Genomic DNA, 27,566 nt, shown 5'->3' with positions numbered 1-27,566 from the left:
CAAGAGTTGCTGACAAATTTCAAAAAAGGGGTGTACCTTGTGTTTTTCTTAGTTATCCAGCTCATCAAAAGGGCTATAAATTGTACAACTTGACAACTCATACTACTTTTGTATGCAGAGATGTACAATTTTATGAACATATTTTTCCATTCTCAGCAGACTTTGCTGATAAGTATCTTCATCATGTGCCTAATATACCTATGCAGTCTCAACATCCATCAATATATGATGACCCTGCGGTCATTGTTGCTGCAGAAAGTACAGGGGGTCAAAGTGACAACACTCATTCTCAAAATTCTGAAGTACATTTAAATGAGACTACATCATCTTTGCCTGAGCCAAGAAGGTCAACTAAAAGTGCAACAACTCCTGTTTGGCACAAAGATTATATTTTTCCAGGTTCTTCTACTGGTTTGTCTCATACTCCTAGGGAAAATCAAGTTACTTTTCCTGTTCTGCAGAGTGATTTTCAAAGTTATATGACTGCTTTATTAGCTCATGTTGATCCTACTAGTTTCAAAGATGCTATAAGTGATCCTGGTTGGAATGAAGCTATGAAGAGTGAATTACATGCTCTTGAGGTCAATGAAACTTGGGAAATTACAGACTTACCTGTTGATAAAAAGGCTATAAGTTGTCACTGGATATATAAAACAAAGCTCAAGGCTGATGGATCAATAGATAGAAAGAAGGCAAGGCTTGTTGTTGATGGTAATAGGCAAAGAAAAGGAGTAGATTATGAAGAAACCTTTGCCCCTGTGGCAAAAATGGTGACTGTAAGGTCATTACTTGCTGTTGCTGCTTTGTATAACTGGGAACTGTGCCAAATGGATGTATCAAATGCTTTTCTACATGGTGATTTATTGGAAGAAGTTTATATGAAAATGCCATTGGGTTATGTAGGAAAGGGAGAGAAAGTGCAGGATGTTAAACAAGATACAAGTAAAGTGTGCAGGTTAAAAAAGTCCTTATATGGACTTAAGCAGGCTCCAAGGCAATGGTTTGACAAGTTATCAAATGCTTTGTTATCTTTTGGTTATAAGCAGGCAAAGGCAGATTACTCTTTATTCACAAAAAGAGATGATCAACAATTTACTGCTGTTCTTGTATATGTAGATGATCTTTTGATTACAGGTAATAATCCTGCACATATTGCTCATTTAAAAGAACAATTAAAGTCTACATTTCATATGAAGGATTTGGGAGGCTTGAGCTATTTTTTAGGCTTAGAAGTTTCTAAGTCTAACCAGGGTATTTTTATTTCACAAAGAAAATATACCTTAGATTTATTAAAAGAAGCTGGTGTTCAGAATTTGAAGCCTTACAAGCTGCCCATGGATCAAAATGTAAAGTTAAATGCTGATATTGGTAGTCCTTTAGATGATTCAGAGCAGGATAGACGTTTAATTGGTAAATTGATATATCTTACAATAACAAGGCCAGACATTTGCTACATTGTTCAGCTGTTAAGTCAATTCATGCAAAACCCTACTTTTGTGCATATGCAGGCAGTCAAACATTTACTTAGATACTTGCTTTTAGCTCCTACTCAAGGTATTCTTCTGGCCAGTCAATCTGCAGTTCAACTTAAAGCCTATTGTGATTCTGATTGGGCAAGTTGTCCAATGTCTAGAAGGTCAACTACTGATTACTACATATTACTTGGTGATTCTCCTATTTCCTGGAAATCTAAGAAACAAGGTGTGGTTTCTAGGTCTTCAGCAGAAGCTGAGTACAGGGCAATGGCCTTAACTTGTTGTGAGATAACTTGGTTGGTTACATTGTTAAAAGATTTGGGGCTTGATGATTTAGGCCCTGTTGACCTGTACTGTGATAACCAGGCTGCAATTCATATTGCTGCCAATCCTGTTTTCCATGCTAGGACTAAGCACATTGAAGTGGATTGCCACTATGTTAGAGATCAAGTGAAGTCTGGAGCTGTTAATACTCAATATGTGCATACCACATCTCAGTTGGCTGATGTGTTTACCAAAGTTGTGTCAACAGATCAGCATAATAAACTGTTGTCCAAGTTGGGAGTTTCATTGTCTGTGCACTCTCATCTTGAGGGGGAGTATCAAAGTATAGGGGGTCAAAGTGTAAATAGTTGATTCTTACAGGGTTCTTTATGTAAATATTCTGTTAATATGTCATTAGCAATTTGTTAATCCGTTAGGGTTAGGGCTATTTAATTGAGCTTTGTAGCTTTCTGTTGTGATTAACTGTGTGTAATGAAATGTGTGTGTTCATTTCAATTCTGCGATCTTCATTGTTATTCAATTCTCAAAACTCAAAGGTTCGAACATTAAGTCTGCCATTGAGTGATTGAAGAGACTCATCGATCTTAATGTTGAAAGGCAGTTTGACCACCCTTGAATATTATATATACATTGTATTAAATACGACGTACACATTTTACAAAATTGTATCATATAAAATTGGTGCATATGTAAAAGCTCATCGGTGGTGATAAAACTACACTTCATTAAGCACATATTTAGGCTCATATTTTAGACTGCTAACATTGCTCATTTATGTTCATTCATACACAAACAAATAATAACATTTCAAAAGTTCACAATCGGCTACCAATTTCATAATGTAGATAAGACGTGACTCACTTAACGATTGCGGATATGGGTTGTCAGGACTTGAACCTCCAACCTGAGGTACACGCCATTATTCATACACGAATGATTTAAAAAAACATTTAAAAAGTAGTGAGATTCAACCTTGTGTTGTAGCTCATGTGGTAGTGGTCTGCCTCTCTTAACGAGAGGTCAGGAGTTCGACTCCCGTGGGGTGCAACATTGCACACAAAGTTGCTCCTTTACCCTTGAATTTCACCCAAGGGTGCATTTCGCACATCGCGTTGCATGGGCAGTGGGGGAGTGGGGTTTTACTGCCCATGCCCTCGGATTGGGCCGAGTTTTCTCCTTGGAAGCAGTTGGAGGCGTGTTATTCAACTGTAGGAGATGAACGCTTTGGTGATTAAGTCCCCTGAGTGATCCCGTACTACTGTTAAAAAAAAAAATAGTGAGATTCAATTTAATCAATTATCCAATATACTTGACCCGTTCATCTTGCCATGCAAACAAAAAGGCATTAACTATAAAAGGTGAAATTATAAAACTTAATGTAGATCCACACAAAAAGTGTAATGATGAGTTGATGACAAATAGACTGATAGATTGATAAATGATACCCAGCAAGTGAACAGTACATAAACCAATCCATACATTCATCAACTGAGATCCTCTGTATCCAGGCGCCAAATTTTCAATTCAAAATCAATCTTTTCAATCTATTTATATAAAACCACAATGAATATATAATTAATAAAACATGCCACATTACACCTTCATATACAAGTGGGTCATCAACATTGCTAAATGGCAACAACTTGCATGCAGTTTTCATACAAGTGTGATCAAAAAGGCCCCCAAAAAAACTACCATTACTAAATAAAAAACGTTACACATTTATGGCATGAAACTATTGCAAAGATTGTATATATTCCCATAAACATTGTTTAAACTTATTGCATACATTTTTTCCCAGTCAACGGTTGGCTACAAATGGACCAAACACATCATGAAAACTTGACGTTTTTTTACTTACCTACAGTGTTTTTATATTGCTTGTACAAAGTACAAATGGTCATACAAACACCAAAACACCTCCTTTTGGTGTACAACTTAAACTGCTATATTATATTTCTAATGCAGATACGACTTGTACAATGAAGACTTAGATTCAAATAACCTTTTCCCCGGAGAAAAAAGAGCTCGTTTTAATGGTTTTATTAACACCGACTCGTTTATCAGCTGTCACGTTTCAAGATTTTGTGGACTTCGTCTCTAGTGGGCATGGCGGGAATCGCTCCTTTCTTGGTTACGGTTATGCCCCCACACGCGTTTGCAGAAAGAAGGGCTTCTCTTAGTTTAGTCTCGTCCTACATTAAAGTTTATATTTTGAATTCATCGATAGATATGAATAAACTGAACTCATGAATATATATGAATTGATCGTTTTATGGATCACATTTCCTTGACGAAAAATGAACCCCGACGACAACTAATGAGAATCGATTACAAGACCAAAGTTCTAAGAGTTTGTATTTTTTTTCAAAATCCTGCTTTCATTTAAAAGATTTAAGTGATAATAGTTTAAAATATAACTAGAGTAAATCATACCAATAGTCCTTAGTGGTTTACATGAAATTACACCAACCGTCCTTATCTTTTGAAAAAATTATAGCGATAGTCCCTCTAATTTTCATGAAATTACACCGATCGTCCTAATCTTTTGAAAATTACACTGATCATCCATGACTTACCAATAAGTGTACGTTGATGATCCCTCCTATTAATGTACATTTTGAAAAAGTCAGGGACCATCAACGATCATCAACGACCATCAACGTATACTTTTATATAAGTCAGGGACGATTGGTGTAATTTTTGAAAGATAAGGACTATTGATGTAATTTCATTAATACGAGAGGGACGAGCGCTGTAATTTTTAAAAGATTTTCATTAATGCGAGAGGGACGAGCGCTGTAAATTTCAAAAGATAAGGACGGTTGATGTAATTTCATGTAAACCACAAAGACTATTGGTATAATGATAATTTACTCATATATAATTATAAAAATGTTATAATTCAGTAGGCTTATAACTACCTTTAGTGACGTGTTATAATTCAGTAGGCTTATAACTACATTTAGTGACGTGTTATAATTCAGTAGGCTTATAACTACCTTTAGTGATGTGGTTTTTGACTGTGGACTATTGATAATTATTAGAAGATATAAAGAGAGAGAGAGAGAGAGAGAGAGAGAGAGAGAGAGTATATATGAAATATATATATCATTCAAGCAAGTTACATGATTACATTTGATGGGGTATTTATAATACATGATTTACAGTGCATTATTTGACTTATAATTAGGAGTAGCTATCATCCATATTTACTTTATCACAACACTCCCCCTTGGATGACAATTTTAATAAAGAGCAACTAGTACTGCTGTGATGACCCGGAAAATTTCGACTAATTTAAACCAATTCTCTATATGATTTAAAATTATGTAAACCGGTATATATATATATATATATATATATATATATATATATATATATATATATATATATATGTACAAGTAAAACACTATTTGCTACAGTAAAAATGACTTTGCTACAGTAAAACACCATTTGCTACAGTGAAAATGACTTTGCTACAGTAGCTACAGTGAAAACAACTTTGCTACAGTGAATTGCTACAATGAAAACAACTTTGCTACAGTAAACACTATTTGCTACAGTACACACACTATTTGCTACAGTAAAAACACTATTGCTACAGTACACTATTTGATGTCGACGAACTAGCAAACAAAAACGGATAAGACGGCAATGCGATCGTATGGCAAAAACACTGAAAATTCATGCGATCGCATGAGCTACAGTAAATGAAAAAGTACTATAAAAGGTCAGTTTTGCTCGACGAAGTAACACATCCTTTTTTTTTCTTCTTTAGTAATTTAAATTTAAATTTATAATTATAATTATAATTATAATTTTAAGTTTAATAATAATAAAGTATATTCGAGGGTGTTTTAATTCGGGTTTCAAACCGCTTTAAGCTAAGAAAATATTGGGTATTGTTCGGGGTATTGTTCTTGAATCCAAGGCCAACCATACAGTCGTCTACCATCATTACGTCTACGCAATTTGCCTACAATATTGAGTCTCAATATTGAACTGTGAGTTTATAGTCTCCCTTTTTAAATACTTTACATATTTTTGGCCTGAGAATACATGCAATTTATTTTAAAAGCAATAAGACACAAGTACATACTAAATTCTACACTGAGTTAAACCGAAAATCCCTTAGCTTTGGTAACTAGTAGCTGCCAGTACATAGGATATGGACTGGTGGGCGCGAATAATTGTATATTTGAAGGAAGTAGTTTTCAGACATGGTGTACCCATCTCCATCATATCTGATCGCGACACCCGATTCACATCACGTTTTTGGCAGTCATTACAAAAAGCATTGGGAACTCGATTAGATATGATCACCGCTTATCACCCACAGACAGATGGTCAAAGTGAAAGAACAATATAAACATTTGAAGACATGTTATGGGCATGCGTGATTGACTTTGGAACCAGTTGGGATCGACACTTACCGTTGGCAGAATTTTCATACAATAACAGCTATCATACGAGCATCAACGCAGCGCCATTTGAAGCACTTTACGGTAGAAAGTGCAGATCTTTTATCTGTTGGAGTGAAGTAGGAGAAAGACAACTTACTGGACCAGAAATTATTCATGAAACCACCAAAAAGATCATTCAAATACAACATCGATTGAAAACCACCATGAGTCGCCAAAAGAGTTATGCTGATGTAAGAAGAAAACCGCTAGAATTTCAAGTGGGCGACAAAGTCATGTTGAAAGTGTCACCCTGGAAAGGCGTTGTACGATTCGGTAAACGAGGAAAGCTAAGTCCTAGGTACGTAGGACCCTTTGAAATCACCGAAAGAATTGGAGCAGTTGTGTAACGACCCTGGTTTTTCCAACGTTATTTATTAATAATTATTATTATTAATACGCTTGATTAAACGAATGTATGTTATTACATTTACATGTTGCTTTAATTGCCCGTACTTGAACTTTAAATGCCCGAAACGTCTTTGTGACACCCGGAACTTGCACGAATAATATTTTAAGATATTATTTACATTCATGATTAGTTTTATTAATCATTTTAATTAACTAAAGCTTTTAGTTAGTTACTTGGGCTTAAGATGGACTTTTATTGGATTACTTGCTAACTACTTGCAACTTGGGCCTTTTAAGTGTTAATGGACTAGTGTAAGCCCACCCTACTTATATTATGGATTAACTAGCCCATGTTAGCACTTGTAAGTATTAGTTTGTGGGTTAACTAGTTAGTTTGTTCATTTGGAATCTAGTTGACTTGCTATCCCCATGCATGGCCCTTCATTAACCACCTTTTGAAGCTTTAACACCTTAGTAACCACAAAACAAACCTCTTCCCCCTATTTTGCTGCAGCTGGCCGAAAATTGGAGGCCTTTAGAGAGGTCTTATGCTTTCATTTATTCATTACTTCATTCCTTGTATCTCTCATTCAAACACACATACACTTTACTTGCAATTTTCTTCTCTCTTTTCCTCTCAAGTTCTTTGTTCTTGTAAGTAATCTTGAAGACTTTTTCTTTTCTTCTTTTCTTCTTAAAACTGAATTTATACAACCCTTAAACATCATCATCAATTGTTGTTTGTTTACTTGTTCTTACTTAATGTTTGAATACATGTAGTTACTAGTTATATGTTACTTACTTTCTAACTTTCAAGAACAAACTTACTAGTTTGATTTCTTCATCTTTATCTTGTTATAACAAGAACATTCAAGAACATAATCTATCTAGTTATGTTCTACATATTTTGTTTCAAAAGATTTAAAGTTTATAATCTTTATAGTTGTTACTTGTGTTCTTGTTTGTTGTATGTTACTAGAATACCACCTTCATGGTTGGTTTAGGTTTATCATTCATATTCTTTATTTCTTATTGTTAGTTGCTTACTACACATTTGAACAAGGACATGAAACCAACAAGAGCTTACACTTTGGTGCAAGTATCATGGATCCAACACTTGGTTGTGATCTTTCTTAGTGTTCATGAACTTGTTCATAAACTTACATGTAACCTTGGTTCATCAAACACTTACAACACTTGCACTTGAGTTATGATGGACAAACCTTGGTCAAAATGATGTTAACACATCAACGAGTTGTACACTTGAAGCTATACGCATCAAGAATGAGAACCGTGATGAACATCAAGCACCGAGACAACCGGAACTCTCCAAAACCCACTGTTTCTGTCCAAAAGTTTCTGTTCAGCTATTTCTGGAACAGACCAGTAGACCTGGGCTGTTCTAACCTTGATTTTTAGATAGAACTTTTCGAGTAGATAACTTTTCATATAGGACTCGTCTTAATCCGAGTTACGGTTTAGGATTTATGGCCCTCCGATCGTTACCATGTCCTTTAACGTTGTGCAGAAATTTCTGACCTACTCGCACTTAGACCGTCGCCACGGTCAAACCAAGACGAGTTTGCTTCTGTAAATTTTACCACACTTAAGGGACTCATAGACGGAGCCATGACCACTGGTCTCACCTTAATTCAGTAAGGGTAGAGGCCGTGGTGACTGACCGAAGTCAGCCTTTGTTTTAAACGACTTTTATAAACGCGTCTTACTTGTTACCTTTTGTTTAATGATGATTGATGATGACCCTTATGACCTTAATTACATACTTGTAAACCTTTTGAGACGACTTATTGACTTAGTGCTATTTGACTTAGGTTGAGGACGTTTGGACCGTTACTTGCACACCACTTTCCCGACTACTACCTTACCGTTACGTCTAATCATTGTGAGTTATAGCATTCCCTTTTTACTTTAACTTTTTGGGAACTGAGATTACATGCGGATTTTATGTTTTACATACTAGTCACGAGTACTTAAACTTATATATATGTGTGGGTTATATAACGGCAGAAACATTCCCTTTAGCTCGGTAACGTTTAATCATTGGTTTTTGAACCGTGAACGCGAATCTTAGATATGGATCCATAGGGTTTGACATCCCCACTCGGGCTAGTAGCGCTAGCATTTAACGAGTGTTTAATACTTCGAGGTTATACGCACTTGCCAAGTGCACTTTAAGGGGGTACATTAAACGTTAAGTTAGTTACCGGGTGCCCATGGTTAAGCATATACTTTTACATACTTTTGAAACGCTCGTTGTAGCACTGAAATCTCGTGGCCTACTTACATTACTGTTATACTTAAACTATAGCTCACCAACCTTTGTGTTGACCTTTTTAAGCATGTATTTTCTCAGGTGCTTGAAGTCGCTTCCGCTATCTTACTAGTCGTGCTGTAGAACCCGCTGCCTAGAGTTGTTATCGCATGACTACTTATGTTGCATTCAAACTTTTTACTTATGAACTTATGTTATGTAACGACCATTATGGTCACGTACACTTATTTAATGCTTCTACTTAGCGAAGCATACTTTTGATTTGTAAAACAATTGACGTATGTTATGACGTCACTTTTATTTATGAATGTAAACTCTGTTTTGAAAACGCATATAGTACTTAACCTTGTAATGATCCTGTTGTTGATGGTCCGTACATGATGATTTAGTACGGGGCGTCACATTTGGTATCAGAGCATTGGTTGTAGGGAATTAGGATGCATTAGTGAGTCTAAGACCGACCCGAGTAGGATTCACTAATAGGGCTAATCTACAACTTGTTAGTTTACTTGTTTCCGCTAAACTTACTGCATGCTGCTGCTTACTGTTACTGCTATATGCCGTATGCTACTACGTGATTTCACTACTGCATGCTATTACTTGCTTTCGATTGCATGCTAGTTTCGTACGATTACTGATATTGCCATGCTACTTATTGTTATACATGATTTAAACTGTTGGCCTATTATTTGCTTGCTTTATGACATACTGACATGGAAAATTTATTTTTCCTTGTTCAGATGTCGGACGTTCCACCTACTGACATCCCGAGCGGCTCAGGCCCCGTTGTTCCTCCCACTGCTGCACCTGTTGCTGCTGCTGCTGCTGCTGCTGACATTCCGGCCCCGACACCCACTGGCGACCCCGGCGCCTCTAGTTCTGGAGCTAGCTCTAGTGTGCCTATTCCGGCGTCTTCTTCCAGACCCCTGAGGCAACTGGCTCGCATTGGTGGCATGGAGATTCCCCCGGAGTTCGGGGAAGGACCCTTCCGTAATCACTTTCGCACACCTTGCCGACGCACTGCCGACGGCCGCTTAGCCGTGATTACGCCAGGCCGACACCGACAGATGTTGGCCGCTTTCGGATATGTTGAGCCACCCGCGCCACCACCGCATGATTCAGACGACGGTTCTTCCACCGATGCTTCTTCAGACGACACCTCATCTGACGACTCCAGTGATGAGGAGGATCCCGCTGACCGACCGATTCAGGCACCTTCTACCCCGCCGAAGAAGCGGTATCGCTTCGCTGGCATAATTCCTGGTCGTACTGTCACTGACGCTTATGGTCGGCGTCGTAGGATCACTGCTCGTAAACGGCTGGTGCCGTACCCCGCCGACCCACTGATATTACCGTCCCCACCCAGAGCCGGACCATCCACTTCAGCACCACCAGCTCCACCTGCACCACCAGCTCCACCTGCACCACCAGCTCCACCTGCACCGCCAGCACCACCTGCCCCACCATCTTCCTCTAATGAGGAAATGAGGCGGGAGATTGAGATTCTCCAGACTCGAGTTACTGAGCTCGAGGAGCAGATGACTCATGTTTTGGACATCTTGTACCCACCATCGCCGTAGGACTTTGTACTAGATTCTGTATTGTAATCTCTTTTGTAATTTCATATTTCACTTATGTAATGTACGAACTTATTGTAATGTATGAACTTATTATCATTAATGAATGGAATTTGTGTTGCTTACTTCTTGCGCAAGTGTTCTATTTACGTTATCATCTCATGGTTTTGTGGTACCTATATATGCTTGCACTACTTAATCAACATGTGTTGTGCTGTTTTCATGTTGGTTGTTATATACTATATTATTATTATTTGCATAATGGATTTTGACTTGAGTCAAAATGTTTGTATAGAACATCATGGCCAACGGGAGATCTATCCCCACCGCGGCACAAATAGAGGAAATGATTAACGAGCGAGTCGCTGCTGCACTAGCTGAAAGACAACCCCAAGTTCCACCACCACCGCCTGTCAATCCACCTGTCGTCCGAGATGGGTGTACTTACAAGGAATTCCAAAACTGCAAGCCACACTACTTCAGTGGCACTGAGGGACCCGTCGGTCTCACCAGATGGTTCGAAAAGTTGGAATCGGTATTCAGGGTTAGCAATTGTTCTGAGGCTAACAAAACGAAATTTGCATCTTGCACGCTGTCTGATGGCGCGCTCACATGGTGGAATACCATGGCCCAAGCGAAAGGAATTGATGAGGCGTATGCTACGCCTTGGGAAGAATTTAAATGTGCTATGATCGAGGAATACTGTCCGAGAACCGAGATTCAAAAGATGGAAATCGAATTTATGCAATTGAAGACCGTAGGGAACGACCTTAACAGCTACAACCGTAGGTTTTTGGAATTGGCTCTTATGTGTCCAACCATGGTCACCCCCGAATTTAAGCGTTTGGAGAAATACTTCTCGGGACTTCCTAAGTCCATCAAGGGTAATGTTACCTCATCCAAGCCACCAAGCGTTCCCGAAGCAATGCGCATGGCGCATACTCTCTTGAATCAAATCATCCTTGACGAGCCGGAGAAGGCTAAGTTTGAAACTGTTAGTGGTGAAAAGAGGAAATGGGACAACAACCACAACAACAACAGGGGTAGGAACTATGATCAAAACCCGGCAAAACGACATGAAGGGTTCAGGCAAAACAACAACATACACAACAACAACACCAACCCCAACAACAACAACCGCACCAATCCGAACTACAAAGGAACCTTACCACAATGCAATAGGTGCTACAAGCACCACACTGGGTATTGCAATGTTATCTGTGAGAAGTGCCAACGATCTGGACATGTTGGCAAGGATTGCAAGGTTACCACTTTGAATGTGAAGCCAAACCACAACAACAATGGGCCTAAGAAGTGTTATGAATGTGGAAAGACGGGCCATTTCAGAAACGAGTGTCCTAACAAGCGTAAGGATGGCGGACCACCACGTGCTAGAGCCTTCAATGTTAATGCAAGAGACGCTCGCGACAACCCCGACTTGGTGACAGGTATATTCAAGATCAACAATCTTTTAGCTTCTGTCCTATTTGATACTGGTGCCGATAGGAGCTATGTGTGTAGACATTTTTGTGATAAGTTAGATTGGTCGTTAGTTCCTTTGAAGGAAAGTATGCTTGTCGAGGTCGCCAATGGAAAACTTGAAAAGGTTGACCATATTAGTCGTGGAGCTATTATCAACATAGCTGGTGCAGATTTCGAAATTGATTTGATACCTATCAAACTGGGAAGTTTTGACGTGATCGTCGGTATGGATTGGTTGAGCAAGATAAAGGCCGATGTTATCTGTGGAGATAAAGCACTTCGCATACCACAAGGAGATGGCGAACCACTGGTTATCTATGGAGAGAGATGTACCTCGAAGTTGAACCTCATTAGTTGCGTGAAAGCACAAAAGATTATGAAGAAGGGACGCTTTGCTGTCCTAGCACATGTGAAAGCGGTAGAAACTGAGGTGAAGAACGTGAACGATGTGCGTATTGTGAACGAGTTTTCCGATGTCTTTCCCGAAGAACTGCCTGGATTACCGCCACCGAGGGCAGTAGAGTTTCAGATTGACTTAGTGCCAGGAGCTGCACCTGTAGCTCGCGCACCTTATAGACTCGCACCTTCCGAGATGCAAGAATTACAGAGTCAACTACAAGAACTATTAGATCGAGGGTTTATCCAACCAAGCTTCTCGCCTTGGGGCGCACCTGTGTTGTTTGTAAAGAAGAAGGATGGATCCTTCCGTATGTGTATCGACTACCGTGAACTCAACAAATTGACTATCAAGAATCGATATCCTCTTCCACGAATTGATGATCTTTTTGATCAACTGCAAGGATCGAGCGTTTATTCAAAGATCGATTTGCGATCCGGATATCACCAGCTGAGGGTGAAGGAAAGTGACGTGATGAAAACTGCATTCAGGACCCGTTATGGTCATTATGAGTTCCTCGTGATGCCATTCGGTTTGACAAATGCACCTGCCGTGTTCATGGATCTCATGAATCGTGTCTGCAAGCCTTACTTGGATAAGTTTGTTATCGTCTTCATAGATGATATCCTCATCTACTCTAAGAGTGAAGAAGAACATGAGCAACACCTTCGGCTAGTGCTTGAACTCTTAAGACAAGAGCAACTTTACGCCAAATTCTCCAAGTGCGAATTTTGGTTGAAGGAAGTACAGTTTTTGGGTCATGTTGTGAGCGACCAGGGTATCAAAGTTGATCCCGCCAAGATTGAAGCCATCAGCAAGTGGGAGACCCCCACTACTCCAACGCATATTCGCCAATTTCTAGGTCTCGCCGGTTATTATCGAAGGTTTATCGAAGGATTTTCTCTGATTGCGCGTCCTTTGACCGCACTGACTCACAAGGGCAAGAAGTTCATTTGGGAACCCACACACGAATCAGCATTCCAAACTTTGAAGAAGAAGTTAACCTCCGCACCTATCCTATCACTTCCTGAAGGCAGTGACGACTTTGTTGTTTATTGCGATGCATCGAAGAGTGGTTTTGGTTGTGTACTGATGCAACGATCAAAGGTTATTGCCTATGCCTCCCGCCAATTGAAGATTCACGAGCGGAACTACACTACACATGATCTTGAACTTGGAGCCGTTGTCTTTGCACTCAAATTGTGGAGACATTATTTGTATGGAACTAAGAGCACTATCTTCACCGATCACAAGAGTCTCCAGCACATCTTCGATCAGAAGCAATTGAATATGAGACAGCGTCGATGGATCGAGACGCTCAACGACTACGATTGTGAACTCCGTTATCACCCTGGCAAGGCCAATGTTGTAGCTGACGCTTTAAGCCGAAAGGAGAGGACGGCACCTCTCCGTGTTAGGGCTCTGAACATCACCATCCATTCGAACCTCAACAACCAGATCAGAGTAGCCCAAGTTGAGGCTCTCAAGGAGGAGAACATATCTCACGAGCATTTGAACATACTTGTCTCTCGATTCGAGGTTAGAGAGTCTGGACTCCGATGTTATGCCGGAAGAATTTGGGTACCTTACTATGGAGATCTACGAAGCCTGATACTTGATGAAGCACACAAATCGAGATATTCGATTCACCCCGGTGCAGGTAAGATGTACCACGACCTTAAAGAACAGTATTGGTGGCCGAATCTTAAGAAGGACGTTGCGACTTATGTTGGTAAGTGTTTGACTTGCTCGAAGGTTAAAGCCGAGCATCAGAGACCTTCTGGGTTACTTCAACAGCCGGAAATCCCACAATGGAAGTGGGAAAGGATCACAATGGATTTCATTACTAAGCTGCCGAAGACGGTGGGCGGATGCGATACTATTTGGGTTATTGTTGACCGCCTTACCAAATCTGCACACTTCCTAGCGATGAAGGAAACTGATACAATGGAAAGACTTGCTCAGCTGTACATCAAAGAGGTTGTATCTCGTCATGGTGTACCTTTATCAATCATCTCCGATCGCGATCCCCGTTTTGCTTCCAGATTTTGGCGTTCTTTGCAAGAAGCCATGGGAACTCGTCTTGACATGAGTACTGCTTATCATCCTCAGACTGACGGACAAAGTGAACGAACGATTCAGACCTTGGAGGACATGCTGCGTGCATGTGTCATTGATTTTGGAAAGGCCTGGGAAAGGCATTTGCCACTCGCCGAATTCTCGTACAACAACAGTTATCACTCTAGCATTAATGCTGCACCTTTTGAAGCATTGTATGGTCGTAAGTGCCGATCTCCTATTTGTTGGGCCGAAGTAGGCGAAAAGCAAATCACCGGACCCGAGGTAGTCCACGAAACGACGGAGAAGATTGCTCAGATTCAAGCTAGACTTAAGACTGCCCGTGATCGCCAAAAGAGCTATGCCGATCTTAAACGGAAAGACTTTGAATTTAAGGTTGGTGATCGTGTAATGTTGAAGGTTGCACCTTGGAAAGGTGTGATCCGTTTTGGAAAACGTGGAAAGTTGAACCCACGATACATTGGTCCATTCGAGATCTTGGAACGTGTTGGACCAGTTGCATACCGTTTGGATCTACCAGCACAATTGAGCTCAGTTCATCCTACCTTCCATGTGTCAAACTTGAAGAAGTGTCTTGCTGCACCCGAACTCATCATACCTTTGGAAGAACTTACTATTGATGACAAACTCCACTTTGTGGAGGAACCTGTTGAGATTATGGATCGTGAGATCAAAACTTTGAAACGCAACAAGATTCCGATTGTACGAGTACGATGGAATGCCAAACGAGGACCTGAGTTTACTTGGGAGCGAGAGGATCAAATGATGCGGAAATATCCTCATCTTTTCCCGACTCCTCCATCTACTTCAGCTTAAATTTCGGGACGAAATTTTCTTTAACAGGTGGGTAATGTAACGACCCTGGTTTTTCCAACGTTATTTATTAATAATTATTATTATTAATACGCTTGATTAAACGAATGTATGTTATTACATTTACATGTTGCTTTAATTGCCCGTACTTGAACTTTAAATGCCCGAAACGTCTTTGTGACACCCGGAACTTGCACGAATAATATTTTAAGATATTATTTACATTCATGATTAGTTTTATTAATCATTTTAATTAACTAAAGCTTTTAGTTAGTTACTTGGGCTTAAGATGGACTTTTATTGGATTACTTGCTAACTACTTGCAACTTGGGCCTTTTAAGTGTTAATGGACTAGTGTAAGCCCACCCTACTTATATTATGGATTAACTAGCCCATGTTAGCACTTGTAAGTATTAGTTTGTGGGTTAACTAGTTAGTTTGTTCATTTGGAATCTAGTTGACTTGCTATCCCCATGCATGGCCCTTCATTAACCACCTTTTGAAGCTTTAACACCTTAGTAACCACAAAACAAACCTCTTCCCCCTATTTTGCTGCAGCTGGCCGAAAATTGGAGGCCTTTAGAGAGGTCTTATGCTTTCATTTATTCATTACTTCATTCCTTGTATCTCTCATTCAAACACACATACACTTTACTTGCAATTTTCTTCTCTCTTTTCCTCTCAAGTTCTTTGTTCTTGTAAGTAATCTTGAAGACTTTTTCTTTTCTTCTTTTCTTCTTAAAACTGAATTTATACAACCCTTAAACATCATCATCAATTGTTGTTTGTTTACTTGTTCTTACTTAATGTTTGAATACATGTAGTTACTAGTTATATGTTACTTACTTTCTAACTTTCAAGAACAAACTTACTAGTTTGATTTCTTCATCTTTATCTTGTTATAACAAGAACATTCAAGAACATAATCTATCTAGTTATGTTCTACATATTTTGTTTCAAAAGATTTAAAGTTTATAATCTTTATAGTTGTTACTTGTGTTCTTGTTTGTTGTATGTTACTAGAATACCACCTTCATGGTTGGTTTAGGTTTATCATTCATATTCTTTATTTCTTATTGTTAGTTGCTTACTACACATTTGAACAAGGACATGAAACCAACAAGAGCTTACACTTTGGTGCAAGTATCATGGATCCAACACTTGGTTGTGATCTTTCTTAGTGTTCATGAACTTGTTCATAAACTTACATGTAACCTTGGTTCATCAAACACTTACAACACTTGCACTTGAGTTATGATGGACAAACCTTGGTCAAAATGATGTTAACACATCAACGAGTTGTACACTTGAAGCTATACGCATCAAGAATGAGAACCGTGATGAACATCAAGCACCGAGACAACCGGAACTCTCCAAAACCCACTGTTTCTGTCCAAAAGTTTCTGTTCAGCTATTTCTGGAACAGACCAGTAGACCTGGGCTGTTCTAACCTTGATTTTTAGATAGAACTTTTCGAGTAGATAACTTTTCATATAGGACTCGTCTTAATCCGAGTTACGGTTTAGGATTTATGGCCCTCCGATCGTTACCATGTCCTTTAACGTTGTGCAGAAATTTCTGACCTACTCGCACTTAGACCGTCGCCACGGTCAAACCAAGACGAGTTTGCTTCTGTAAATTTTACCACACTTAAGGGACTCATAGACGGAGCCATGACCACTGGTCTCACCTTAATTCAGTAAGGGTAGAGGCCGTGGTGACTGACCGAAGTCAGCCTTTGTTTTAAACGACTTTTATAAACGCGTCTTACTTGTTACCTTTTGTTTAATGATGATTGATGATGACCCTTATGACCTTAATTACATACTTGTAAACCTTTTGAGACGACTTATTGACTTAGTGCTATTTGACTTAGGTTGAGGACGTTTGGACCGTTACTTGCACACCACTTTCCCGACTACTACCTTACCGTTACGTCTAATCATTGTGAGTTATAGCATTCCCTTTTTACTTTAACTTTTTGGGAACTGAGATTACATGCGGATTTTATGTTTTACATACTAGTCACGAGTACTTAAACTTATATATATGTGTGGGTTATATAACGGCAGAAACATTCCCTTTAGCTCGGTAACGTTTAATCATTGGTTTTTGAACCGTGAACGCGAATCTTAGATATGGATCCATAGGGTTTGACATCCCCACTCGGGCTAGTAGCGCTAGCATTTAACGAGTGTTTAATACTTCGAGGTTATACGCACTTGCCAAGTGCACTTTAAGGGGGTACATTAAACGTTAAGTTAGTTACCGGGTGCCCATGGTTAAGCATATACTTTTACATACTTTTGAAACGCTCGTTGTAGCACTGAAATCTCGTGGCCTACTTACATTACTGTTATACTTAAACTATAGCTCACCAACCTTTGTGTTGACCTTTTTAAGCATGTATTTTCTCAGGTGCTTGAAGTCGCTTCCGCTATCTTACTAGTCGTGCTGTAGAACCCGCTGCCTAGAGTTGTTATCGCATGACTACTTATGTTGCATTCAAACTTTTTACTTATGAACTTATGTTATGTAACGACCATTATGGTCACGTACACTTATTTAATGCTTCTACTTAGCGAAGCATACTTTTGATTTGTAAAACAATTGACGTATGTTATGACGTCACTTTTATTTATGAATGTAAACTCTGTTTTGAAAACGCATATAGTACTTAACCTTGTAATGATCCTGTTGTTGATGGTCCGTACATGATGATTTAGTACGGGGCGTCACAAGTTGCTTATCGATTAAAGCTACCGCAAGAACTTAGTAGTGTTCATGACACATTTCACGTGTCAAATTTAAAGAAATGTTTAGCTGAAGAGGATGTCGTAATTCCTCTTGACGAAATACGAATCAATGATAAACTCCATTTTATCGAAGAACCTGTTGAAATCATGGACCGTGAGGTCAAACAATTAAAACAAAGCAAAATACCGATAGTTAGGGTTCGTTGGAACGCTAGACGAGGACCCGATATATATATATATATATATATATATATATATATATATATATATATATATATATATATATATATATATATATATATATATATATATATATATATATATATATATATATATATATATATATATATATTATAAGATGTACAAGTAAAACACTATTTGCTACAGTAAAAACGACTTTGCTACAGTAAAATACTATTTGCTACAGTAAACACTATTTGCTACAGTAGCACTATTAACACATCCTTTTTTTTTTCTTCTTTAGTAATTTAAATTTAAATTTATAATTATAATTATAATTATAATTTTAAGTTTAATAATAATAAAGTATATTCGAGGGTGTTTTAATTCGGGTTTCAAACCGCTTTAAGCTAAGGAAATATTGGGTATTGTTCGGGGTATTGTTCGTGAATCCAAGGCCAACCATACAGTCGTCTACCATCATTACGTCTACGCAATTTGCTTACAATATTGAGTCTCAATATTGAACTGTGAGTTTATAGTCTCCCTTTTTAAATACTTTAAATATTTTTGGGCTGAGAATACATGCAATTTATTTTAAACGCAATAAGACACAAGTACATACTAATTTCTACACTGAGTTAAACCGAAAATCCCTTAGCTTTGGTAACTAGTAGCTGCCAGTGCATAGGATATGGACTGGTGGGCGCGAATAATTGTATATGGATCCATAGGGCTTGACATCCCCGTTCGAGCTAGAGCGCTAGTCTTTTAACGGACGTATGTTATTTGAGTTTATGACACGTTGGTTTGCGTGTATTAAAACGAATGGGGTAATTATCCTTATAGCGTTAAGTTTAGTTACCAGGGTGCTCTGTTACGTAGAATCTATTGATAAAGTTTTGATGAAATCTTGTGGTCTATCTTTATATACTTATGACTCGAGCAATTAAATCTATAACTCACCAACATTTGTGTTCTTAGAATGCTTCCGCTGTGATGTGCTTGTTGCCTGCATGAAGTCTCTCATGCTTTGTACAAAGTTTATTGCATTCAAAATAAAACTGTGTCGTGTAATAAATAATTGGACTGTGATGTCAACCTGTAAATTAAAGACTTATGTATTTTGGGGTTTTGCTTATACCTAAGCACTCGCCCATATGTTTATAACTTTCTATGTTTAGAAAGTCACTTATTTTAATGAATGCAATATTTTATTAAAACGTATCATATAGAGGTCAAACCCTCACTGTGGAATCAATGATTTACGTGCTGCGTCAATAGCGATTTTGACGGGTCGTTACAACATAACATGTATAAACTTTGAAAAATCATATAAAATCCAAAAATTAACTAAATGACGCGTTTCTGGAGTCTAAACTTATTAATTTTTTAATACGCACGCAACCGTGACCACGTTATTCACCGGTTTCATTGCGAGGTATTGACCTCTATATGATACGTTTTGTAAACATTGCATTCTTTTGAAAAGACACACCATAAATGAATATCTAAATCCAAGGCTTTCGACATATGATGATTTCTACATATAGACAATCACCGTAAATAATAGTTTACAATAATACATCCGTTGACAATACAGTCAAAATAAGATACATGGTGATGAATTTGTGAATGCAAAGTTTTCTCTAATAAAGCATGTATGACTCCATGCACATAGCTTGTATAACGTATAAGCAAATAGCGGAAGACTTCTAGAGACCTGAGAATAAACATGCTAAAAAGTGTCAACACAAAGGTTGGTGAGTTCATAGTTTTAATATTGCGCATAATCTGTATATAAAGGTGGATCACAAGATTTCAGTTGTTTCATCCACAAACGTTTATCAAAATATTCTACAAGATTGAGCACCCTGGTAACTAAACTTTAATGTATATCTAATAAGTACCCATGTTTTAACATACATGCAACCAACAGGTACAATACACGCAAACTAACGTGTACTAACCTCAAATAGCATACGTCTGTTTTATAGTTCAGGCTGGGGTTTCTATACCTGGAACAGACGGGGATGTCAAGCCCTATGGATCCATATATAACTACTCGCGCCTACCAGTTCTTATAACCGGCAGTTACTAGTTACCAAAGCTAAGGGATTTTCGGTTCAAACTCGGTGTAGAATTTAGTATGTACTTGTATCCATTGCGTTTATAATAAAGTGCATCTATTCTCAGCCCAAAAATATATATTGCAAAAGCAATTAAAAAGGGAGCAAATGAAACTCACCTGACAACTTCAGAAATAAATCACCGAGATGTGACCGAAAATTGGAATGCAAGTAACCGTAGACCTCAACCTAGAGAACATATGTTGGTAAATAAGTGTCTAATAAGCTAGGTCGGTCCATAGGGTAAGTATAGTCCTATTGCTCAAGTCCGACTAATAAATTTAGCAAAATTTAGCAAAAGTCAACAAAAGTCAACGCAAGTCAAAGTAAGTCAAATGTAAGTCAAACGCAAGTCAAACACAGTCAACATGGTTAACACAAGTCAACAACCGCATAATATTACACAAGTTGGTCAAATAGTCAAACATAGGTCAAACTTAAGTTATTCATTTTTTACTTAGAAAAATTTATATTATTTACATATATGTATTTTTTGGTATTTTGCAGCTGATTCCGGGTCCCACAAAATTCGATATAATAACTTAGGTTGTGACCATTGGAAAGTATGTCATCCCACCTTTCTATAAACAGTTTATTTGACAACAACGGAGTTACGATTTTAAAGTTATGACCTCGCGAAAACAGTCTCCCGAAACATAAAATGCTGATAAAATGCTGTCGTGTTCAAAATCAGCAACGATTGTCCATTTTCTCGCTTGTTTTAAACCTGTTTAGACTCAACAAAATCATAAATATAACATATCATTTTAAAGCTTGTCGTAAATAATTTCAATACCAATTAATAGTTTTTATCCATACTTAACTGTTTTCAACTTACGAGTCCGCAAAGTAGACCCAAGAGTCATTTTTGACACTTTACCAAAACTAAAAGTCAGCCCCAACATCCTGTTTTCATGCTCGTTTTAAACCAGTTTAGACTCGACAAAATCATACATATCTTATATCATTTTGAAGCTTCTCATATCTACTTTCTGACTCAATTCATAGTTTTCACCATAACTTAATCATTTACAATTTACGAGCCTACAAAGTGAGCTCGAGAGTCATTTTGACACTTTAACTAAAATAGTATAACTTTTTCATTGACAACTCTAGTTCTAAACCATAATACTTGAACATGTAAAAATCATGTCACAAGTCCAAAATGATATTTTAGACGTGTTACATACCTTTGTTTCTCAAACTTTCGCATATGGGTCACAGTAGAGGCGTATGACCCAAATGGGTCATAAATACCCATTTTGACCAAAACATGGGAAAACTCATTTTTAAAACATTACAATCTTCAAACTTACTTAAATTGATATATCGGACGTGTCCATGGTGCCCGTTACCCATTTTGACACATTTAGGCTTAAATGGGTCAAGTGTCCAAACGGACGGTTTAAATTACATGGTTTATACGTATACAAAATTATCACTTTAGAACACCCCACACTATATGAAATAGTTAATATAAGTGTATTAAGTTCGTACAAAAAGTCTCAAGTCTCTAGCATTGGTCATTATTTTTATAACCCGAAACATTTGCAAAAACACACGTTTAAAATCGTATTTACAACAGCAACTTCTGTGATTTTTAGTAAAATCATCGCAACTCCAAATCAGTCACCGCCAATTGGAGATGTGGCGTTTTTAAGTGGAGAATCTACCCAATTTTTCGTATAGTCTCATTCGACCCAGAACAGCCCCAGAAACAGTAAACGTACCCGCTGGTCGAATCAGTTTTTAACAGCACTTTTAATAAAATGTACAAAACTTTGAACGAGTGTATAGGGTTCAAGAAAAATCGAAATGACCCGATTCTTGAGTCTAAATTCAATAGCTTTTCGACATCTACAATCCTATCAACCCAGGTTTTTAATTACACCTCGTTAACCATGTCAAAAACTTACTTTTTCAGCCTATCCCGAAATGTACCTTATTTTAATCCTAACTTTTGACCAGTTCGCCCAATTTACGCAATATCTATATGAAAATTTAACTACTTTTCGAGAGTAATTCATTTAACAACTTATCATAATCAGTTACTAAGATTTACCTGCTCAGAATCAGATAAGCAGTTACGAATTTTTATATCAAAATCTATTTACGCGTAGTTTTTGATCTGTTAATCGAAATCAAACGATTCTAAAACCAAAAGTTATTAATTTTTCAAGCTCTTTTCAAATATCATCATGCCAAGAACAGACTGTAAACTCAATTTTTCCAAAGTCCCAATTTTAAATACGAATTTTCAATCCGAAATCAATTAATCATAACTTTTGATCTAGAAATCGAAATCACATGATATCTTAATGAAAAGTTATTAATTTTTCAAGAGAAATAAATTTATACACATATCATAAACTGAAAATATCATGTTCATATCAGTAGCATACCATTCAAATTCGTGATCATTCATAAAAACGAGTTAAAACTTCAATTAAACATAACATGAGCATACGATAACGAAAATTCGAAATTCCAAAGCCCAAACTTATTAATTTTTCAAGAGGATTCTAATTATCTCATAATATTATACATTCAACAAGTTCAAGTTTCTGACCTCACACAAAACAAATTCGTGATTCATCAAAAAGTCATCAAACGATCAAATTAATGAATAATATCATGCATACTTACAAGGACTTGAGCACTAGATACTATATCTACCCTAAAATGTAACAAAAATATGAAAACCCAAAAATTAGAGTTTTTGAAACTTACCCTAATCAAGAAATTGTTTGTATAGATGTGTAGAGTTCTTCGAGAGGAGTCCGAATATGTAAACGATTTTATGATCAAGTGATTTCTTGAAGGTGTTCTTGAGGAAAGAAGATCGATGATGATGATGAATAGTGGACTTTCTTAAGGAAGAGAAAAGAAGTACGTATGTGTGTTTGATGAACTGAATTAGGTTTAGAGATAGATATGTCACGGGTATATATCTATCTCAATAATTGATATCACGGATGTAATAATTAATAAACACGGGTATAGAATGTGTAGTCACGGGTAAATAGATATATCACTGGTCTAATAATTAAATAAACACGGGTTATAAATTTTAATAGTCACGAGTTTAATAGTAAGAAATATAGATATAATATATAGTTAAAGGTGATTAACAGTGGTATTTACGGGTATCTCAAAAATATATATTAGATATTTATTAGATTTTTTCGCTATCTAAAACCCATGTAGTTTTCCTTAACATGTTTCACTAACTGATAAATTTTATATTAAAAAAATACATCTATATATATTGTTCGAAATCTTTTATATTTAATTACAATCAATTATTAAGAATATATTTAAATATCATTTTTATATTTAAATTATATAATAAAGTAATTATAATGTTTATAAATCATTTGTTACGTAATTTATGGGAGTAGTTGGCACGTGAGTTACGAATTTTGTATCTATTATCTAATATATATATATATAATAATATAATAATAAACTGAATTATTAGTTTGAATTATTAAACCAAATTATTAATTTGAATTATTAACTCAATTATTAGTTTAAATTATTAGTGTATAAAAATATATATCTAGAAATGATCGTATAATACGCTTATAAATACTTGTTGAATAAAAATATAAGTATTATCATCCTACTTAATTAAAATGATTTTTAAAACTCATTTGTTATATAGCATAATTTATTTAAATTAATAATCATACATTTTGTTGTCTTAAAATATATTTTTCTCGTTTTCACTAATCGTAGTGTTTAATTTATAACTAGTATATTCTAAAAAAAAAATTTGGAGTGGAAAAATCATTGAATCTAACAAATGGTTGTTAAGTATTTAATGGAAAAAGTCGGGTTATTATATTACCTACCCGTTAAAGAAAATTTCGTCCCGAAATTTTGGTTGGTGCGATTAAACGACGTTTAGGAAACATGTGAGGATAGGAATATTCGTCTTGACATATTATTAGCATCCGGTATACTAACGTAATTGTTGTTTCAATTATGTGATAGATGACTTCTTCTAATCCTATCATTTTGTACGACTCAGAATCGGACACTGAATCTATTCTATCCACAACTGAAAAGGGCGTTCTAATACCTATTAAAGAAGAAATTGTGTTAGCCGGGGAATCTCAACTCCCGGTAAACCCAGAGGAGGTTCCAGCTCCACCCAGCTCTAGTTTTCCGGAGCCACAGTATCGTTGGCATGGACCCATGATCCCTGGAGTAAATGAGGATCGTCCATTTCTAAACGAACATGGACATTGGGCCAGATACACCGCCGACGGGCGGGTTGTGAATATTACGCCTGGCAGATTTCGGTTCATGACCACCGGTACATATTCTCGTACACATGATGCAGACAGTTCGTCATCATATTCTCCTACACATGACTCAGATAGTTCGTCATCGGACGAGATCAGTGAGGAGGAGGATTTCGCTAATGAAATAAAAGAAGTCACTAAGGAGAAATTCCAACTTGCTATAGATAATAAAAACAACCACAATAATAAAAAGTCCTTAATTATTAAAAAGGAACATGACCATTCGATCCGTAACCAACCTTATTGTATTAAACCAACTGAGGCAACGGGTACCTCAAAACCCCAACCAAAAATTAAATACACTGCCAGAATGTATGTCGGACCATGCACACACAAACAATTGGCAGAGAGAACCAAATGGGAAGAAGTTTCTGATAGTTCTGAATAAACGACCTCGCAACCATAAATCTTCCATGCGCTATTCTATTACTTATGTGTGCTACTCTATCTTGTTATGTAGAATAAGCATATATAAAATATCGGTATTGTATGGTATTGTATTATTTTGGTTTATTAATAATAAATGCATGGAATGATTATTTGTATTATTACTACTTCTTATTATTATTATTACATAATAACGTAGTAACTCGCTATAATTTTTCATAATAGAATATTATTTGAATTATAGTAGTTAATTGTTGTACTAAGCTATTAAGTATGAACTTTAACGGGTAGTTAATACCCTAGAAATAATTATAAAACGCTAATAAGAAGAAAAGACTTTTATAATTATTGATTCATATTATTAATATGCTACGATTAACTATTGACAACTCATTTTACTTATAATATTCTATATGATTAAATTATCTCTATTGTGTTTATTGAAGAAACATGTCTCAAATGTCGGATGCTGAGTTCGAGGAACTAGTCGAGAAACGTGTGAATGAAAGAATTACTGCAGCCGAGGCAGCAAAAATAGCAGCCGAAGCAGCAGCCAAAGCAGCAGCTGTGAACACAAACTCACGAAACGGATGCTCATACAAAACTTTTCAAGGATGCAAATCACAGACGTTTAGTGGGACCAAGGGACCAGTCGGTCTAACCCGATGGTTTGAAAAGATGGAGTCCGTTTTCAAAATCAGTAAATGTGCGGATGGAGACAAGTCAAAGTATGCTTCGTGCACGTTGCAAGACGATACACTTACTTGGTGGAACAATTATGCTAAAGCAGAAGGAGTAGATAGAGCGAGCATATGATATCTCTTGGGAAGAACTAAAAAAGATGCTTATCCAGGAGTACTGTCCTCGAAACGAGATCAGAAAAATGGAATCTGAGTTACGTAATCTGAAGGTTATCGGCGCGAATCTTAATAACTATGAAAAGCGTTTCATGGAACTAGCTTTGTTGTGTTCCGAATTGGTGCCAAACGAGAAACGAAAGATAGAAATATATATTGACGGTTTATCGATCAATATCAAAGGAAATGTTACATCGTCCAAATCGAATACGATGCAGGAAGCCATGACAATGGCACACCAACTCATGGACCAGATCACAGAGAGTTCGATTAAGGCACCAATTACCGAAGTCAAGACAACTGAAGGAAAGAGGAAATGGGAAGACTATAAGGGCAAAAGTACTCACCTGAAGAAACAAAAAACTTTTAAAGGTAAACAAGATGGGGCAACTGCAAGTCCAAACTATAAGGGACCCCATCTGTTCTGCAAAAGATGCTACACACATCATGCAGGTTATTGCCAAGTGGTATGTGATAAGTGCAACATGAAAGGACATGTGGCGAAAGATTGTTATGCCACCGTTTATGAAGTAAAGACAAAACCGACCAATGTCAAGAAATGTTTTAGATGCGGGAAGTCTGGTCACTTTATAAATCAATGCCCTGATAAGGAGAAAAACAAAGAACCCGCACGTGGGAGGGCATTTAATGTTAGTGCCAGTGAAGCACGTGAGGATCCTAATCTTGTCACGGGTACGTTTACCGTTAATAATCAACTAGCTTCTATTATGTTTGATACGTGTGCTGATAGAAGTTATATGTGTAAAGACTTTAGTTCTAAACTAAAATGTGCATCATTGCCTCTAGACGATAAATATACTATTGAATTAGCTAATGGTAAACTGATAAAAGCCGATAAAATTTGCCATGGTTGCGAAATAAATCTCGCTGGTGAAACCTTAAAAATCGATTTGATACCCGTAGAATTAGGAAGTTTTGACGTAATCGTTGGCATGAATTGGATGTCCAAAACAAGAGCGGAAGTTGTTTGCGCTGAGAAAGCAATCCGCATCCCTCGTAAGGATGAAACATCATTAATGATTTATGGGGTGAAGAGCAACTCGAAGCTGAACCTTATCAGCTGTATGAAGGCCCAGAAACTTATAAGAAAAGGTTGTTATGCTATTCTGGCACACGTAAAGAAGATCGATACTGAGGAAAGAAGCATTGATGACATGTCGGTTGTAAGAGAATATACCAGAGTATTTCCAGAAGAATTACCGGGGCTACCTCCACACAGATGTGTAGAATTCCAGATTGATCTCGTACTAGGAGTTGCACCTGTAGCCCGATCTCCATATAGACTTGCACCTTCAGAAATACAAGAATTACAAAATCAGTTGCAAGAATTATCGGACCGTGGATTTATTCGTCCCAGCTTTTCACCTTGGGGTGCTCCTATTCTGTTCGTCAAGAAGAAGGATGGATCTATGAGAATGTGCATAGATTACCGAGAATTAAACAAATTAATGATCAAGAATCGGTACCCATTACCGAGGATTGATGATTTGTTTGATCAATTACAAGGATCAAGTGTTTATTTCAAGATTGATCTACGCTCCGGATATCATCAACTGAGAGTAAAGGAAGAAGATGTTCCTAAAACCGCGTTCGGAACCCGTTACGGTCACTATGAGTTTCTAGTCATGCCTTTTGGATTAACTAATGCTCCAGCGGTATTCATGGATCTAATGAATCGCATCTGTAGACCGTATTTAGACAAATTTGT

The 27,566-nt window shown here is 37.2% G+C and overlaps 1 pseudogene; it reads right to left on the bottom strand.

Moving 5' to 3' along the window:
• Window positions 1-3,823: 3,823 nt before the first annotated feature.
• Window positions 3,824-27,566, bottom strand: part of LOC139889613 (probable fructokinase-7) — a 45,233-nt pseudogene continuing 21,490 nt past the window's right edge.

Source organism: Rutidosis leptorrhynchoides, chromosome 2 (genome assembly GCF_046630445.1).
Source record: "Rutidosis leptorrhynchoides isolate AG116_Rl617_1_P2 chromosome 2, CSIRO_AGI_Rlap_v1, whole genome shotgun sequence".
Lineage (NCBI taxonomy): Eukaryota > Viridiplantae > Streptophyta > Magnoliopsida > Asterales > Asteraceae > Rutidosis > Rutidosis leptorrhynchoides.
This window is presented reverse-complemented; position numbering and strand designations above follow the sequence as displayed.